Here is a 5,230-nt window from a genome sequence, read left to right as displayed (position 1 = left end):
GCTCCACATGAAAACATCCCTATGCTCTACTAACAACTGCTTTAAAGCTTCTTTGTCCCCTGGATGGACTTGGGTCTCAATACATGTGGTAGCGCCGGGGTGGTCCGGGTATAGTGTCACAAGCTCTAGTGGTTCATTGGCTTCAGCTTATTGTTAGACTCTGCTCATCCCTGACTTCCAAGTTTTTTCCTAAAGTCATCACCAAAGGTGGCGGTAAGGGTGGTATCAACACTTCACTTCTTTTTGTAATGGCACAAACTTTGCCTTGATTGCTCTTCAACTCTTGGATATAACATTCTCATACTAGAGCCTATTTGCTCCATGCCTTTCCTACCTCGCCATCGGTTGGAAACTTCATTTTAAGGTGATAAGTGGATGTTACCACCTTGAGATGGTTGAGCGTTGGTCTCCCCAATATAGCATTATAAGAGGATGGAACTTTTACTACCAAGAAGTTAGTCATGGTGGTGGTTGTCCATGTACCCGTCCCCGGCAGTTACTGGTTGTATTGTATCTCTTGAAAAACCCTTTAGTGGCATCGAGGAAGACCTTAGCTTATTTGTGTTAATACCCATCCTTGTGAAAGCCTCCCAAAATAGTATATCTGCCCAGCTTCCGCTGTCAATTAGCATCCATCTATTCATATAGTTGGCTATTATGAGGGTGACCACCAAGGCATTGTCGTGCGGATACAATACTCCTTCACGAGCTTCCTCCCCGAATGATATCACCATTTGAGCATCAAGTATTTGATGCTTAAGGGCCCTATCTGTCACATAGATTTTTCATATCTTGCCTTTCGTGCATGCGCCTTTCGGCTAGATGTGGTCACGCTGCCTCTAGCAAAGCTCCCTGCTATTGTTCTGATTTCTCCTATGGGGGCCATGTTCTTATCTCCTTTTGGGGGCGCCCTATCCCTATTGTCCTGGTGAACATCAGCTCAGTCTTAGTACCGTCAATCAGGACTACTGCTTCTTTAGGTACTATGTCTAGACTCCTGGCACCTCCTGAGTTTTGAGTGCTCTGCAACCATTCATTCCAACTCCTCCCATCTCTGCTAGCTCAGTCACCCTCTTCTTCATAGTTGTGCAATCTTCAGTCCATTGTGATCCTGTTTGGTGATACTTGAAGTAACGACTAGTCGTCCTAGTCTGATGCTGTTCCTTGCTGTCCTTCTCCACTTCTTGCACGTTCAAATTGTTGTGTATCAACCTAGGATTGTGGTCTGACCGCCTTTCTTTCCTTCTCTCTTGACGATTTGATCCAAGCTTCCTATCAACCTGCACACTTCTCTGCTCAATCTTTAGCATTAACAAAATTATCTACCTTATCCATGAATTCCTTGAGGGTGGAAGGATTCTTCCTAGCCAGTTCAACCATGAAGGGACTTTGTGGCCAAATCCCACCTAGGAGGGTGGTAAGGGTATCTTCTCATCTTGGTCATTCGTTGTTAACCTTTCCTTATTGAAACAAGTAAGGTAGGCCTTCAGGTTCTCATCTTCCCTTTGTTGGACCTTTAGTAGATAGGTGGCTGCGAGTCAACACCTCCTGCTAGGCAAAACCTGGGTGAGGAATTGCTTAGCCAGCTATTCGAAGTTGTTTATTGACCTTGGCCTAAGGTTCTCGAACCACCCCCTTGTTATCCCCTTTAGGGTCAAATAGGAAGCTTGACAGACGATCTCCCCAGGAAAACCATGCAGTGTAATATGGGCTTTAAAGTTCTCTAGATGATCCATTGGATCTTTGGACTCATCATACATGTCTATTTGGGGTACCTTGAATTTTGGCAGGAGGGGCATGTCCATAATCTTTTCACTGTATGGTAAATCAGTTTAGTTTAACAAGCATTCTACCTAGGAAGATCCCCCCATCTTCTTCGCCATCTCCTCATATTTTCTTGCCAGACTCCTCAGCTTGTTGTGCATCTTTTTCTTCTCCGCCATTCCGAGGCTCAAATTTCCATTGTAATGCACTTCAGCTTCACCCTACTCACTGTGACTGGGTACAATGGTGTTGTTGGATTCTGCATTCTTTTGCCACAAGTCATCATTTTCCTTCTTCAGAATCTCCATGGCCTCTAACACCTTTTTCAGCTTTTCTTCAGATGCTGCTAGTCATGCTTCCATGGTTGTCGGTAATGTATCTATTTCTTGGTTTGCTAAGGAACAGGTTATGGTTAGCATGTAAGAACCACGTTGGTATACAATGAGAAATGGACTTAGATCCCACAAACGACACTACTGTTAAGGACGTGTCCCATCACCTCAAATGTAAACGTTCACTTGCAAGATATAAGAAAATGTCGGCATGATACGCCTGCAAACACTCTGATACTTAAGTTAGTAAGAGTCTTACTCTAGTAATCAAGAATTCAGATCTAGATTGTCTTTGAAATTACCTAGTATATATAGAGGTTTCATGTTGAATTGGATCAGTACTATAATGAGATCACTCTCACATGTGATATTTATCGACATTTCATTTTTTCACTGGCAATTAAATATACATTTGTTGGCGTTTGCATAAACTTCAATAAAGTAGAGAGGATTTAGCGGCGTTTATATTAGAGGTGCTTATAGATATGTCAAAAAATAGTAATTTATCGACATCTCATTTTCAAGCCGGTAATTAAATATACCTTTATCGGCTTTTACATAAACGCCAATAAAGTAGATAGGATTTTGTGGCGTTTATACAAATGCTGAAAAATAGTCATTTATTGATGTTTTGTTTTTGAAAAATGTAATTAAATATAGATTTATCGACATAAAAAAAAAAAAAATCTCATTTCCCCCATGTTTTTCTCAGATTTAAGAACTATAGCCTATTCCCACTTAATCCAAAACAATAAAATAATTGTACCCAAAAGCCTAATAAGGGTGAGGTTGAGGAAGAGTTATAGGGCTAATACAACACCATTGATGTTATTACAACTTTTTCCTAGTGTCAAACTGACATCAATAACCCAATAAGAAGTTAGAAAGAAAATAAAAGTGAAAAAGCTCATTATCCTATTTTTGTGATTTCTTAATCATTTTCTCATGTTTTGCAAAATTTTTATCATTAGTATTTTTTTATCAGCATTGGTCAAATATACTTTATAACATTATGTGGTCAATCAGCTATAAAGAGATTACACAAAAGTATTAATTTCACAAATTGATGTGTATTTAGGTGATTTATCGAATTTAATTTACAATAAAAGGAACTTTACGTACAATCTAACGAACAACATCAAACTACATCAATTTGTAAGATTATTTTCTTTTAATCAATTTGTAACTAAAATATTTCTTTTTTTATTAAAATAAAACATTCTAATAATACTGTAACCTTTTTCTGTTTCACAAATTAAATAATAAACATATGAAATATATATTAAAAAAAAAGTGTAAATGCCGCATATTTTAGTTTTAAAGTTGGCGGCAACCACACATGATAATTTTCGTTTTCTATTTTCATGTTGGCACCCAACACTAGCGCCAACCAAATCTAAATTCGATTTTCAAATAATTATTCTCTGACACTTCAAATATTCATTTACCACGTACGTATGGAAGGAATCGCGATTATTTCTTCCTCCTCTTCTTGGTTTTACTCCTCTCTCTTAGCTTTTGATATATATATATATATATATATATGCATGGCCTTTTATATGCACATCATTATGGGATGGTAAGGCTTTTGGGAGTGGAAGATGTACGTGCCCAGCGGCAAGCTCTCCCTCTTTACCGACCTCCTTTGTGACCCTGTTTTCCGTGTTCGCACTCGACTCATGCTTCCCTCATGCTGGTAAATACCATATATGTTGTAGCATTTCCTTTTTCCGTAACTCCATCCTCCTCCCTTTCACACCACTTCAATATCCCAACTTTTTCAACAAAAACAAAGGAAACTAAATAAACATCTAATGTCCGGTTTCAGCTTGTTGCTTTGTTAAACGAAAAACTCAGTAATACTGATATCATCTCTCTCTCTCTCTCTCTCTTTGTTTGTGTCCGACCCAGGTGGTTTAGATGGGCGAACAGAAAGAGATAGTTGGCACGATTAAAGATAGCATCAAGATTGCTACTTGCAGCCAAAAAAAAAAAAAAAACCCCTCTCCAGTAATGCCAAAACCAGCACCAACAACAATGAACTCATCAAACTCGTCGACATATACTGTTGTAGATTTTTTATTTTAAGCTTTTAACAAATTAGAATATAATTATGATTGTGGTAGACTAGTTTGGTTTCTAGAAGATAGATGTCGGTGAAATAAAATTGTTTCTGTTCCTGTGTGCCTATTTTGGTGCAGAAAAAAAAGCTAATTGTAACGATTTTTAAATTTTCTGGATGGCGGGTTGCAAATTTTAACCCCTCAATTACCGGCATATATAAGCATCGATAATACATTCTCTAAATGCCAAGACCAAAGAAATTTACTGGTGTTTGTAGATGCCAGTAAAATAAAACTACGTCAATAGCTAACCGATTAATTGCTTCATTTCTGACGTTAGGAAGCGCCGCTAAAACGACCCAAAATGCCGATAGTGAAAAAATTTATCTGCGCTTGTAGACATTAGTAAAATAAAACTACCCATCACAATTTTTTAATTTCGTGGCTGCTCAATTACCAGCATTTACAAGCAACAATAAAATAATTTCCAAAAAGTTAGAATTAACAAAATTTATCAACGCTTATAGACGTCAGTAAAATAAAAGGCGATTACTGACATTTGTATGCACCGATAACATAATCTACAAAAAGTCAAAACCGACAAAATTTATTGGCGCTTGTATACGTTAGTAAAATAAAAATCAATTGCCAGCATTTGTAAGAGCATTGGCATTGGCTTCATCAAAAACCAAGCCAAATGCATAAAGTGATGAATCTGTATAAATTACAGCTGCATTGGTCTCATCAAACGAAAAATGGGAAGTTTTGAGCTACAGGATTTCTATGTTTTCCTTCAAATTTGAAGGGCTACTATACACTCATCAATCGATTATTTTATTACATTTTAATTCCCAACCGATTATTTAATCTGAATGTTGGCTATATTAAGATATATATATTGATGGTCCGGTTAATTTTCTCTCAAATTAAATTATTAATGTAAATATGTTTAGTGTAATTGCAAAATATGAGAAAAAATAAAAATATTATTACGAAAAAAATAATATTATATTATTATTTTGATGAATCCAATGGCTAATCCAATGTGAGATTATAGATAGGAAGGTTTGG

General features: G+C 37.1%; 1 long non-coding RNA gene across 1 annotated transcript; it reads left to right on the top strand.

The window, feature by feature from the left end:
- The first annotated feature begins 3,605 nt into the window (after positions 1 to 3,605).
- LOC122295371 lies at positions 3,606 to 4,079 on the top strand. The gene is made up of 2 exons (XR_006237983.1): positions 3,606 to 3,792; positions 4,008 to 4,079. It is a non-coding gene; the product is annotated as an uncharacterized LOC122295371 (long non-coding RNA).
- The last annotated feature ends 1,151 nt before the right edge of the window (positions 4,080 to 5,230 follow it).

Source organism: Carya illinoinensis, chromosome 15 (assembly GCF_018687715.1).
Source record: "Carya illinoinensis cultivar Pawnee chromosome 15, C.illinoinensisPawnee_v1, whole genome shotgun sequence".
Classification (NCBI taxonomy): domain Eukaryota; kingdom Viridiplantae; phylum Streptophyta; class Magnoliopsida; order Fagales; family Juglandaceae; genus Carya; species Carya illinoinensis.
Note: the sequence above shows the minus strand (reverse complement) of the source record. Positions and strands in the feature narration are given on the sequence as shown.